Below are 14,356 nucleotides of genomic sequence, written 5' to 3'. Positions count from 1 at the left end.
GCCCGACTCCGCCGCTCGCGGCCCTGTCATTGGCCCGGAGGCCGCCAGCGGCGCAGCCAATGGGAGACCGCCTCTTTCCGGACGCAGGGGGCGGGCCGCGGAGAGGTGACGTCATGCCGGCGTCCGGCCCCGATTGTGAAGCTCCGCCGGCGGGGCTGCGGGCGGGCGGCGAGGTGCGTGGCACTCCGGGCGGCGGCGGGGCGGCGCGGCGCGGCGCGGCGTGCGCGGGGCTGGGGGACGCGGGCGGGGCGTCCTCTCGCCTGGCGGACTCCCTTTGCCCGTTCTGTGCCCCCGGTTCCCCGGACTTCCAAGCCCAGCCGTGGAGCTCAGGTCTCCCGAGTAGTCTTAGTGACAGATTCTGCCTCATTCTAATAACAGTTTCAAACTCGTTATAAGACATCGGGAAAGATGAATGTTTAGGGCTTTCTCTTTTTTTTTCCAAATTTTTACAACGTCTGTTTTTTACGTAAGCCCTACCTTCGAGGTAGCTATCCATTTCTACGTGTGTTTGTGTATGTTTGTTACATATTACGTACGTATATGCATGATGAAAAGCCATGGGGTTTATATGCCAATTCTATCTCAAAATAAAAAAATTGGGGGGTGCCTGGGTGGTCCAATCCGGTGGGCGCCCGGATTGGGCTCAGGTCACGATCTCGGGGTTTGTGGGTTCGATTCCCATGTCCAGCTCTGTGCTGACATCTCGGAGCCTGGAGCCTGCTTCGGATTCTGTCTCCCTGTCTCTCTGCTCTTCCCCCACTCCCTCTCTCTCTCTCTCAAAAATAAGTAAACATTAAAAAAAAAATGTTTTTTTAACTTTTTTTAAGCCACGGAGACTTTGCTTTCTTTTCTGCTACCTAACTCTAATTTGGGGTAAACCCAGCTTTCTTATGGTTGCCTTTTCTGGGGCTTGGAGCTTTTCTGTAAATTGTAAATTTACAGATTGAGGATAAATTACAGACGTGGTAAAAGTGCTGCCAGGAGAATTCCCAGAGCCTAAGTCTTAAAGGGAATATGTTATATGGTGATGTAGTGAGTGTGTGTGTGTGTGCGCGCGCACGCGCGCATGTGTGTATTTACTTTAAATATAATCAAATGGTTAAGTCATTGAGCCTTTTGCTAAAAGCCCATGTGTCAAAATTTTCCAGCTGGAGAGGTTTGTTTTTCTTAGTGGGACTTTGCCTTGAATTTTTCATACTTCAAAACTGTATTTCAGAATTTGAAAAACTGTAAAGTACAGCAACTCTTTATTATAGAGCTCTTTAAAAGTTATCTGTTGAGGAACTGTAGCACTGTCACAGGGCATTAGCAGTTTATGGGACACCTCAGCTTCAATGGGAAGATTAAGAGTTCAACTGGAGTTTTAAAACTGGCAGATTCCATTTAGTAAAACGATTCATGGTATCAGTCTCTCTTTGCATAAATAGAAAGTTGAGGATATGTGTATAGCTTGACTATGGCCACTTAATACCTTGTACAGCTACCCATCACCAACAACCTCTTTCATACTGTTACTATATTTTATCCTCACAGCCATTCCTGTGGTAGAGATTTTCAATAATCCCCATCTTCCCAAAACAACACTATTTGGTCAAAGACTTGTCAATAAGTTGGGTTTAAACCGCAACGGTCACTTGCCTGCAAAACTTAACGCGTATCCTCAGACGTATAATTAACACAACCGTCAATTAAATTAAACACCATATGACGATGTTAGAACAAATGGTTCAACCAACATTTCACTTTGAAAATATTTTAAGAGCTTCTGAGTACCTCCAGCTTACCTTCCTGAACCTCAGCTGCAAACCACCTCACCTAAGAGTCCACAAGAACTGCAGAATTAGGTGGAGTTTGGTGGGGGGTTTTTTTATGCTTGTTTTTTGAGAGAGAGAGAGGGGGGGGGTGCAAGTGGGGCAAGGGCAGAAAGAGGGGGACGGAGGATCCAAAGCGGGCTCGGCGCTGACAGCAGCGAGCCCAGTGTGGGGCTCGAACCCGCAAACCGCGAGATCATGACCTGAGCCGAATGAAGTCGGACGCTCAACTGGCTGAGCCACCCAGGTGCCCCTAGGTGTTTTTATTTAGTTAGAGTCGTGGCTGATTTTGTTAAGAGAAGGGGAGATTGTTGAGGCAGGGCGAAGGAAAGTTGGCAAGTAAGCACCATGTGCCAAGGAACAAGAAGTACACAAAGGTGAGTAAGATACGTTCTGTGTTTGAGGGACTAAAGCATAGGTAGGAAAGAGAGCAAGACAAAAATAGCCATAATTAGAATACGAGATGGAATGCGCTAAGTGTATTCAAATGAAAATTACCTCGTAATTAAGAGGAAGAGCCGATCCCAGCGTTAAAGCTGGAAAAAAGTATGCACGATGTTTAAGAAGTTCTTTTTCTTACAACTTTTGTAAAAGTGCAGGAACAGTACAGTTTGGTTGACAATTTGTTTTGGCTTTTGTTTGAGAAATAGCAAAATTTCCATTGTACTTACTGTGAAGGTCTTGAATGCCTAATTGTGCATCTGTACTTAATTCCTTTACTAATTCAAAACCACGGGAAGGTTTTAAGCAGGAAATGCCAGTACCGGAGCTATATAACCTGGCACGTTCGTGAGACAAACTTGGGTAGAACTAGAGACAGGGAAATCCATGAATAGACAGGAACCCAACTCCAAAGTAGTTATGGGAATGCGAAGGAGGGACAGACATGAAAAAGGGTAGCGGGAGAAGGGTCAGGGTTTTGCCAGTGTCTGAATCTGGGGCAGAAGAATCAAAACTCGGAGAACCCTGACTGCTAAGTGGGATGATTAACAGTGGGAAACACAGGAAAGGAATTAGATAAGAGGAGATCAGGTGTGTCCAGATCCTGGGTTCAGGAGGAAATGTGCAGCAAGCAGCAGAAAAGCTGGTCTGAAATTGGATAGGCTGGAGCTAGAGATCCAACACCAGGGAATTATCTATGTAGAAGTTACTGCTAAAAGTCACAGGAGTAGGAAACAAGAACTACCAAGGAGGAGAAAACAACTGGTCAGAAAGAACATTTAAAAAGGTGTTCTGGGGGCGGCTGGGTGGCTAGCTGGTTCAGCACCTGACTTGATTTTCAGCTGGGGTCGTGATCTTGTGGTTTGTGGCATTGAGACCCAACTGGGGCTCCTCGAAGCGAGAAGCCTGCTTAGGACTCTATCTCCCTCTCGCTGCCTCTCCCCCTCCTCTCTCTCTCTCTCTCTCTCTCTCTCTCTCTCTCTCAAAATCAATAAACGCTATTAAAAAAAAGTGTCCCGAAAGTCAAAGCAGCCAGTGAGCCTCGAGAACGTGGTAATAAATAATGTCAGGTTCTAGAGACTTAGGAATTAGAGCAGAGAAAAGGTCACTGGGTTTGACAAACAAGAGGCTTAGTGACCTTCTAGAGAAGCATCCTCAGTGGGATGGTGGAGAGAGAAGCCAGATTTCAAAAGCTGAAGGCATATGTGGGCATTGAAGTAGTAAGTATATATTACCAGTCCCAGACGTTTGGCAATGAAAAAAAGGCAAGAAGTCTAATAATAGACACAGGGGTAACGAGAGTAAGGGAAAGGTTTTTTTCTTTTACATATTTAAAAAAAAATTTTTTTTAATGTTTATTTTATTTTTGAGAGAGAGAGACAGAGTACGAGAAGGGGAGGGGCAGAGAGAGAGGGGGACACGGAATCCGAAGCAGGCTCCAGGCTCTGAGCTGTCAGCACAGCCACCCACGTGGGGCTCAAACCCATGAACCCTGAGATCATGACCTGAGCTCAAGTCAGATGCTCAACCGACTGAGCCACTCAGGTGCCCCCTCTTTTACATATTTGTAAATAATTTTTTAATGTTTATTTATTTTTGAGACAGAGAGAGACAGAGCATGAACAGGGGAGGGGCAGAGAGAGAGGGAGACACAGAATCCCAAGCAGGCTCCAGGCTCCGAGCTGTCAGCACAGAGCCCGTCGCGGGCTTTGAACTCAAGAGCCCTGAGATCATGACTCGAACGCCTAACCGACTGAGCCACCCAGGCGCCCCTCTTTTACATATTTTTAGAAGAATAAGCGTATCCGTGTGCTTTTGTGCACAGAGGAGAGAAGGTGAAGGAGAAAGTGATTCGGATCCAATAGGGAGGTAAACCAGAGCGCAGTGCTTTGTCTCGGCAGGTGGGAGGGCCCTTTCTTTCTCTGCAAGAAGAGGAGAGGAAGTTGTGAAAGAGCCGTAGGGCGATTCTGACCGGAGGGAGGTGATGATTTGTCCTCCCGCCTGTAGCAGGTGCGGGTCACCTGCTCAGGGCTGGGCCTGGAGCCGAAGGAGGACCAAGGATGTTGGGACAAAGGCTGTGAGGAAGCAAACCAAGCAGGATGGAGGAGAAGAGCAACAAGGAACCACTTTCTCCAACGAGGCCGGGAAGCCCAGAGTCAGGCCCAGAACTGGGAGGCCAGACCTCAGAAGCCACCCAGGGGGGCGACATTTCCAAATGAGGAAAATCGAAGGCGCCCTGCTGAAGGAAATGCCAACACGTCCAGCTAGCTTAGGGTCTGTTGGGGTGGGGGGTGGGGGTCTGTGCTTCTCTGAAGCACGTTTTATAAAATTGGTGAGCTCTCCTCAAAAGAAATGCGAGAACGAATTACAAGAACAAATTCTCAGCCATATTGCCTGATCCATTTTCATATAATAAATGACGCTGTTTTGTGGAATGTATCCTGTGACCCTTCTGGACGCCAACCATAAACCTGCCTGGGATAAAATCTCTCATGAAAAGGTATGTGTATTAGGCATCAAACAGAATACGGCTCATTTATTTAACCAACTCCTGGCCATGCTGGAACTAGTCTCGTCTCCATGGGTAAGAATTCATGCTCATGGAAATGAGATCACCCTATGTCTAGATAAAGAAATTTTCATAAACCTTCAACTAGGTATGCTTGTAACTTACACTCACTGAGTCACAAGACAATTGAAGGTTTTTTGAGTCTTTTAAAGACGTCTGGAGACATCAAATAATCTGAAACAACTTCCCTTGTGTTACTCTCTGGACCTAGAAAAGTTTTTACATAACAGGCAACAATGTGAGGTGGAAAGATGTGAACTTTGGAGTCAAACAGACCAGAGCTTAAATTCTTGTCTGCCACACAGCTATCCTCTCTGGGTCCCCATTTCCTCATCTGACAAATCTAGGGTTGCTCTGGCAAGAAATTGGAGATTCAGTGAGATTAGAGGCAAGAAGTCCTAGCAATAATCGTGAGTATTGGATAAACGTCAATTTCCTTGCTATCACTCAATTCAGATAACATTTAATGAGGAATCACTCCATGTAAGGCACTGTGTTGTGTGCTGGGCCAAGGGGCTAACAGTCAGGGGTGGTGCGGGGGGGGGGGGGGGGTGGTTTCCCCATTCCCTGGAGGGGTCTGTGACTGCAGATGGGAAGAAAATACAGCTTTCTTTCCACTAATGTTTAACTGAAATGTAGCATTTACATTAGTTGTCAACATAAGTCAACAAACCACAGTAACCTGTGGCTTTGGCACCAACAGAAATCACAGATTTCTTAGAACACATTACAATTGCAGATATCTCAAAGTACAGTTTATTCCCATCACAACCGTAAAATCATGGTGGCCATGAGACCTGCCACTAGCCTTATTATTTAATGTGTTATTTTATAACTTTTTATTTATTTATTTTTGAGAGAGAGAAAGAAGTGGGGGAGGGTCAGAGAGAAAGGGGGACAGAAGATCCTAAGCGAACTCCATGCAGACAGCAGAGAGCCTGATGTGGGGCTCCAGTCCACCATCGGTGATCATGACCTGAGCCGAAGGCAGCTGCTTAACTGACTGAGCCACGTAGACACCCATAATATGTTATTTTAAAAGCGCTTAATGTTACAGATATTATAACATTTGATAACAAGGAAACCAATTAAATCGAAATAAAGTTATCTCATTTATTTTATGCATTTAAGAAATCATTCTAAAATGCCCACGACATAAAAAAAAAAAAAGGTGGTTACCCTACAACCCAGCAATTGCACTACTAGGCACTTATCCACGGGATACAGGTGTGCTGTTTTGAAGGGACACATGCACCCCCATGTTGAGAGCAGCACTATCAACAATAGCCAAAGGATGGAAAGAGCCCAAATGTCCATGGATGGATGAATGGATAAAGAAGATGTGGTATATATCTACATGTATACATATGCATACATACGATGGAGTATTACTCGGCAATCAAAAAGAATGAAATCTTGCCATTTGCAACTGGATGGAACTGGAGGGTATTATGCTAAGTGAAATTAGTCAGAGAAACTAAAAAATCATATGACTTCACTCCTATGAGGACTTTAAGAGACAAAACAGATGAACATAAGGGAAGGGAAACAAAAATAATATAAAACCAGGGAGGGGGACAAAACAGAAGAGACTCGTAAATATGGAGAACAAACTGAGGGTTGCTGGAGGGGTTGTGGGAGGGGGATGGGCTACATGGGTAAGGAGCATTAAGGAATCTACTCCGGAAATCATTGTTGCACGATATGCTAACTAATTTGGATGTCAATTTTAAAAAATAAAAAATAAAATTTAAAAAAAAGGTTGAGACCCAAATCTAGTTAATGAAGTTTGAATTTTCTTCATTTCTCAAGACAGAAAGGCAAAGTCTGTATAAAATAATCTGATTACTAATGTTCTAATAGAGGACACACAATAGGCAAGCCAGGCAATTGCCTGCAAAAGTACACATGCAAAGAAAAGGCTGTGTTTTACAGGTAAATATGATTAGCTGAGCAAGGAAAGGAGAGGAGGCAGGACATAGTGAGGAAGATGAGGGGCAAGATGGGTCCCAAGGAGGAAATGTTGAAAAAGTGAAAAGCAGGACTGATACTTGATGAATCTCAAATGTGCTTTAAATCTAACCCCCTTTTGAGGTATTTTTTCCAGTTTACAGTTTTTATAAACCTCTTCCCATTTCGGCACTGACAAGATGACACCTTCACCACCAGCCCTAATACACGCACACGCACACGCACGGACGGACGCACGCACGCACACGCACGTACACACACACACACACACACACACACACACACACACACACACAGGAAAAAACCATTCTGATCTAGAATCTAATACTTTCTTTAATGTCTTATTATGTAACGCTCATGGAATTGAAAATAGTTCGCTGCTTTGCCAAACGCTAAAGTGACAAATTATCTAAAAAGTTAGGAATGCCACAATATTTTGCATTCCTCTCCTTCCAATCATCTCAGAGACCACAGTCTAAAAATATTTCAAAATATTTGAAAGCATTCATGATGTCATTCAAGTATTTCTTAAACTAGTGGGAATGATTCAAGCAAATGATTTCACTGGCTTCAAGAACAATATGTAAATTCACACTGTGGACCACAGAGAAGAATGTGTATTGTAGCTTCATAGCTGGGAGGAAACCACAACGTATGCGATATTCAGTCATCTTCAATGTAGAAGATTTGTAGAAGCTGGAAATTTACACCAGCTAAAAATGAAAAGGGGGCCGGTCAGACAGAAATGTACTTTTGTGACCAATACAAAATTATTCAAATGTTCCACATAGCAAGTAAAACATGAATTCTGTAACTAAGGAGATCACTGGCTGGTATCCATACACGACCTGGAGTCTACAGCTTTCACGACGAATAGAAAACATCGTCTCTGTATCTTAGAGATTTGACTGTTTGGGGTGCCTGGCTGGCTCAGTCGGTGGTTCGTGCAACTCTTAACCTCGGGGTCGTGAGTTTGAGCCCTACGTTGGGCAAAGAGTTTACCTAACAAATATATGTAGATATTTTGACTGATTTGCTCTTAAATCCTGAGCACTTAGCATGGTCTTCAGCACATACAGGTGCTCAAGGAATATTTACTGAATGAATTAAATTTGCTTTCTTGCTTTTACACTTCAGGCCGTTTTCGACCACCATGATTCTAGTTCCCAAACCTAATGCATTGAAATTTTGTTCAAGAACTCAGAATAGTTTGGTATTTCCTTTCGATTCTTTTTTTTTTTTTTTTGGTTTGTAATTTATATATCTTATGCAGTATCTTGTGCAGAATTTTAAATGTCAAGTCTCATAAATGAATGCAGATGAAAATTATATCTAACACATACACTTTTGCATTTAGCAATCTTTTTATTTGAGAGCAAGAGCAAGCGAGTGTATGCAGGGGAGGGGCAGAGGAAGAGAGAGAATTTTTTTTTCCTTTTATTTATTTATTTTGAGAGAGAGAACGTGAGCAGGGGAGGGGCGGAAAGAGAGGGAGAAAGAGAGTCCCAAGGAGGCTCTGTGCTGTCAGCACAGAGCCCAACGCAAGACCCTATCCCAGGAACTGTGAGATCATGACCTGAGCTGAAACCAAGGGTTGGATGCTCAACCTACTGAACCACCCATGTGCCCTGAGAAAGAGAGAGACAGAGAGAAACAGACACAGAGAGAGAGAATCCCAAGCAGGCTCCATGCCCAGCTTGGAGCCCGACTCAGGGCTAAATCCCATGACCCTAGGATCAATGACCTGAGCTGAAATTATGAGTTGAATGCTTAATTGACTGAGCCACCCAAGTGCCCCTCATTTAGCAATCTTTTTTTTTAAATGTTTTTATTTCTTTTTGAGAGAGAGAGAGAGAGAGCAGGGGAGGGGCAGAGAGAGAGAGGGACAAAGAATCTGAAGCAGGCTCCACGTTGATAGTAGAGAGCTTGATGCAGAGCTCGAACTCACAAACCACCTCTATCTTGTTTTCTTTTTAAAGACTGCTAAACGATGGGGTGCCTGGGTGGCTCAGTCAGTTGAGTGACTTCGGCTCACATCATGATCTTGAGTTCTGCATTGGGCTGTATGCTGACAACAAAGAGCCTTCTTGGGATTCTCTCTCTCTCTCTCTCTCTCTCTCTCAAAAATAAATAAATAAACTTAAAAAACACAAACTAAATATCAATGCCTTCTCTAATTTTAAGATTAGTTTTTTTCAAGAAGCAGTCTTGGCAAACAAAAACGCAAAACAAACAACAGCAACAAAAAGAAGCAGTCCTTGCAGATAGAATTTGCCAGAAGATCACAGATGACTGGCCCCATTGCACTTATAAAATAAGAGGCTTCCCAGCTGTGGGGAAAATGAGAAACAGCACCAGCGCCCAGCCTAAAGGCCAACTCATTCAGTGATGAACTTGAGAAAAGAACGTGCTCAAACTAAGTGAACTTGTCACCCCCTTTTTTTTTTTTTTAACGTATATTTATTTTCGAGACAATGCAAGAGACAGAGTGCAAGCAGCGGAGGGGCAGACAGAGGGAGACACAGAATCCGAAGCGGGCTCCAGGCTCCCAAGCTGTCAGCACAGAGCCCGACGCGGGGCCCGAACTCACAAACCGCGCCAAAGTCAGACTGAGCCCCCCAGGTGCCCCGTATCACCCCACCTTTCAGGAAGGTGATTAGCATCGTTGTCAGAGCGCTTTGTTTCAGGAGCCCTGCCTGCCAAGCCATTCCCTTGAAATGTTAGGGTCCGCAAGCAGGATAGTAATGGGCTAAGGAAGCGAGCAGATAAGGGAGTTAGCTCCATGTGCCCTGCAGGGTAGACGGGCCTGGGAAGGAAGGTGCTGACTAGATTAGGGCCCACTCAGTACTACAGTCGTCTGCCCCTGACCACAAATGAATGGTAAGACCACCACGTACAAGCATCTGGAAGCTCAAGCAAGATGTCGGCAACCGGCCTTGAGAACTCACTGAACGGTACAAATGCCTTGCAGAACTACATCCTTCCTCTTTACATTCTTGTGAAAATGTAAACAATTCACAATTCGGGTAGTAAAAAACAAACATCGGGAAAAACTTAAATTGCCCAAGGGGGCAGAGCTTGTCTAAATCCTACTCTCACTGAAAACATCTTCCCAAAACAAGTCAGAGGCAAAATAACTATTGTCCCCATTCTCTAGAGGTTGTCATTAGAAGACTTGCATATCGATGTCCCAAGCACAAACAGCACACTCCAGTAGGAAAATTGAAATTCTTTACAAATGTGTGGGCCAGGGGCACCCAGCTGGCTCGGTTGGTAGAGCATGTGCCTCTTGATCTCAGGATTGTGAGTTCAAGCCCCACGTTAGGTGTGGAGCCTACTTAACATTTAAAAAAAAATTTTTTTTAAGGATAAAAGAAAAAAAAAAGTGTGGGCAAGGCCGAAGAAAACCAACAAGGATGCAAAACAGCCCTGAGAGGGCAGGAATAGGGAGCCACTACCAGACCCTGGGGAGGGAGCGGTTGTAGGGAGGGCCACCTGGCAGGAGCCTTCCTAGAGTAACACAGCCACTGTCAACCTGAGGCACACAGGAACGAGCCAGAGTAAACATTCTGGCCTGTCTCTCCTCCCTCCAGTCTCTGCCGAGGGCCTCCTACTGGCCAAACCAAAGTGGTAACCATAAGGCCAGGGAGCCATTGACACAGCCCTTGCAGGCCAGTCTGCCCCAGGGACACAGAGCAAGTGGGTCTGGAGGGACAAACGAAAACTCTCCAGCCAACAGACACCACAGCAGAACAAATGCAAAAGAATGGATATTTCCAGAACTTGACCTGGAGGCAACCATTACAGCTATTTTGAATCCGTTTGCCTAAGCAAAGACTTCACCCAAAGACAGTGTATTTTGAGAACATCTGAATTTTCCTTTTACCACTTCAGCATGGTTTTATGCCATAAAAAAGAATTGCATTAATCCTTCCTAGAGCTGAAACACAGGGAAGATGAATGTCAGAGGTGGTACAGACACATTGCAGTGAAATAATGGACAGTCATCAAGAAAAGGCTTCCTGAGGCGAAAGGAGAGTTTAAGTCCGTCAACTGATAGGTCATCTCTCCACCAACGTCTCTTCGGAATCAAACGATGTATCACAAAAGGTAAGATTTGTTGGAGCCTGGACTGAGTTGAATGCCACCATCCTCATATGTTAAATAATTAAACTGGATTTCCACAGCTAGTGGATAAAATAGACTGTCCCTTTATGATTTTGTCTTATGGTATAGCTTTGAGTGTGTCTGCAGGATTTCCATCACCGAAATAGGGATTAGAGATGAAGAATCTTCTCTGTTATGAGGTAGGAAAGAATGATGTTAAGAAGCCTGCTCTAACTCAGAGATAACTATGTGTTAATACAGCAGAGAGACTCAGAAAGGACATCGAGCTTTGTGTTAACATAAGATTCCTGAAAATTTCGCTAATCAGACAGGAAACCACCCCCCCCCACCCCCAACCAAGAAGTTTAATCACCAGGTTGCCATGCACAGCTGATAGCTGACAACATTAGGGCCCGGAACTCGAACCAATACGTTGTAACCAGCCCATTATCATTTCCTTTCTCAGATGCATTTTTAAAAAATATATTTTGGGGCGCCTGGGTGGCTCAGTCGGTTAAGCGTCCGACTTTGGCGCAGGGCATGAGAGCTCACGGTTTGTGGGTTTGAGCCCCGCGTCAGGCTCTGTGCTGACAGCTCAGAGCCTGGAGCCTGCTTGGGGTTCTGTGTCTCCCTCACTCTCTGCCCCTCCCCTGCTTGAGGTCTGTCTCTCTCTGTTTCTCAAAAATAAATAAATGTAAAAGGAAAAATTTTAAATATATATTTTTTCCTATAAAATACAAAGTTCTGTACAACTGCAGTGAAATCCTCTTTGACTTGACTTAAAATCCCGAAGCAGGAGAAATGGTACACTACTTAAGTTAATGTACACAAAACAGCAACAAAGGTGACAGAATCTAAATTCCCTGTTGGAATTTCTCATCTGAATTTTTAAAACGCTAGAATGAGAACATTTTGAAATGTAGTTTCTCATGGCCCTAGGAGTTATTGATTTCTTTTCCTGAGATTTATAGCCCTTATAACTTAAAAAGAAAATGAGGCTGGAGGTTGTGGCAGACATCGTTGGAGACTCTTTCCAACATCCATTCTCCTTTCTCTCTCAAGCAATAGAACATCAGTTTCTAACAAAATTATCACTCAGTTAAATGCCTCTCCTGTATTTCCAAATCTCCATCGGGGGTAGGTGTGGCTGTATTTTTCTTGAACGTTTATTTGTTATTGCGAGACGGAGAGACACAGAACATGAGCAGGGGAGGGGCAGAGAGAGAAGGAGATGCAGAATCCAAAGCAGCTTCAGGCTCCGAGCTGTCAGCACAGAGCCTGGCGCGGGGCTCGAACTCACAAACCACGAGATCATGACCTGAGCCGAAGTCGGACGCTTAACCAACTGAGCCACTCAAGCACCCCGGTGTGGCCGTGTTTTTAAGCTCTGGCCCATAATCAGTGTGTGTATGTGTGTGTTGCGGGGGGAGTGTCATGAGGGGTTTGATGGAAATTTCACCCAAAAGGAAGGACACAGGCCATTCTGTTCACCCTATCTTCCTTCCTGGAGCACGGACGTGATGGCCGGAGCGCCTATGGCCATCCTGAACCATGAGGTGGTTTTGAGGATGGCAGAGCAGACATACAGCCCATGCACCGTCTGGCTTCCCCAGACATCTTGTATGTGGGAAAGATCTAGCTGTCTTTTTGCAGCCACTGTTATTTTGGGATTTTCTCTTGCAAATAGCCTGATGGAATAATAGTCCACTTCCTGATGTGGAAGAATTGTTCTTTTTCCTCTTCCTGCGGCTTTACATTTTTATTATTTAACGCCCGATTTTTCTTTTTTGGGAAGAAACCCTAGTGAGCCACTGAAAGAATGAGGGGGAAAAAGATCGTAGCAAAAAGTGTTTAATCCTCAGAAGACGCCAAAGATAACTTTCCCAAGTCTCTAAAAATATGACAATAAATGAAGTATCTGCTCCAAAGAGAAGTGAATTCATAAACATCACAGTTTCAGGGGAAAAAAAAGGGAGATTCTAACCAGAATATTTGTTATGTGACATTTCCAAAGCTTAAAATAACTTTCTAACTAAAATTGAATTCTTATGCGGGCAGATTGTAACTAAAAAGGTTGTGGTAGTGCATGCTACTCACAACTCCTGTGATCCGGATGGAGCCTGGCTGGGATGACAGCGAAGGTGACACAAAGGACGGATGTGGTGCCTGGTGTGCCCCTCCTTCACCTCAGCGTCTTGCTCAGATGTCACTTTCCCAAGCCCCAACATCTAAAAGTTTAACTCACCGTCTTCTATCAGCACCACCTTCCCCCCAAAACTTTCTGGTTTTAATTTTTTTAATGTTTTATTTATTCTTGAGAAACAGAGAGACAGAGAGGCAGAGCATGAGCGAGGGAGGGGCAGAGAGCGAGGGAGACGCAGAATCTGAAGCAGGCTCCAGGCTCCGAGCTGTCCGCACAGAGCCCGACGTGGGGCTCGAACCCACGAACCACGAGATCATGACCTGGGCCGAAGTCGGACGCTTAACTGACTGAGCCACCCAGGCGCCCCTCATTTTTATTATTAGTACCTACCACCAACATATATAGCCTTAACTATATCCATTACATATACGGTATCTTACTTATTGCCTATGTCTTATACTGGAAGGGTAAACTCCACCTTGGAGTTGGGATTTTTCTCTCGCTGTTGTCCTTACATCCAGAAGAGCGCTATCTCATAGCATTTACTCAGTAAATACATGCCAGAAGGACTGTCAGAACCAACCTGCTCCCCGCCTCGATTGCAACCACCATGGCACTTAAGACACATCTAGGTTCCTACAGCTCCAGGGCGGAAGGGTTCAGCTGCAGCGAGGTCTGGGGCCGGCTTCGGGCCGTGCAGCCAACGCGCAACACAGGCCTTGCACGCCAGAGGCCCCACACGTGGAGTGTGACGCTCCATGGTTGGTTGCTGTCCGGAATTTCGGAATTAATTTCATCTCTGCATTTGCGTTTTGTAAATGAAGAGTGAAGGGTCAGCGGCCCATGCTCCCGGGCTCACTCAGCACCTTGCCTCCCTCCATGCCGCTTCGTTCCCAGGATAGGTGCTCAACGGCCCAATCCCCAGTGACTGCCACTGCCTTTGCTCTTGGCAGGGTCCTGGGAACAGGCACCCAAGGAACCAGGTGGGTCACGCATGCCCTGTGTGCCAAGTCACCGGGCAAGACCCCGGGCGATGATGGGATTTGGCATTCACCCCACAAAAATCCCCATGCCCAAGAGGACATGACATTAATTAGGAAATAAAGAAAGCTGTGACTGGCAGAAAGAGAGAGATCGCAGGCAAATAAGGGAAAGGCTTCTTTTCCTACTTTTGAATGAGAAGCCTGCATTTTCACATTGCGCTGGGCCCCACAAATGATGTAGTTGTCTGCACCCCGCACAGAAGGGAAAGGGGGCCACAGAATAGACTCTACACAGGGTCCTGCCAAGCAGCGGTGTGCCGGAAAAGGTTTA

Source organism: Panthera uncia, chromosome D2 (genome assembly GCF_023721935.1).
Source record: "Panthera uncia isolate 11264 chromosome D2, Puncia_PCG_1.0, whole genome shotgun sequence".
NCBI classification, from domain to species: domain Eukaryota; kingdom Metazoa; phylum Chordata; class Mammalia; order Carnivora; family Felidae; genus Panthera; species Panthera uncia.
The sequence above is the reverse complement of the archived record's forward strand: the minus strand, read 5'-3'. Positions refer to the sequence as shown.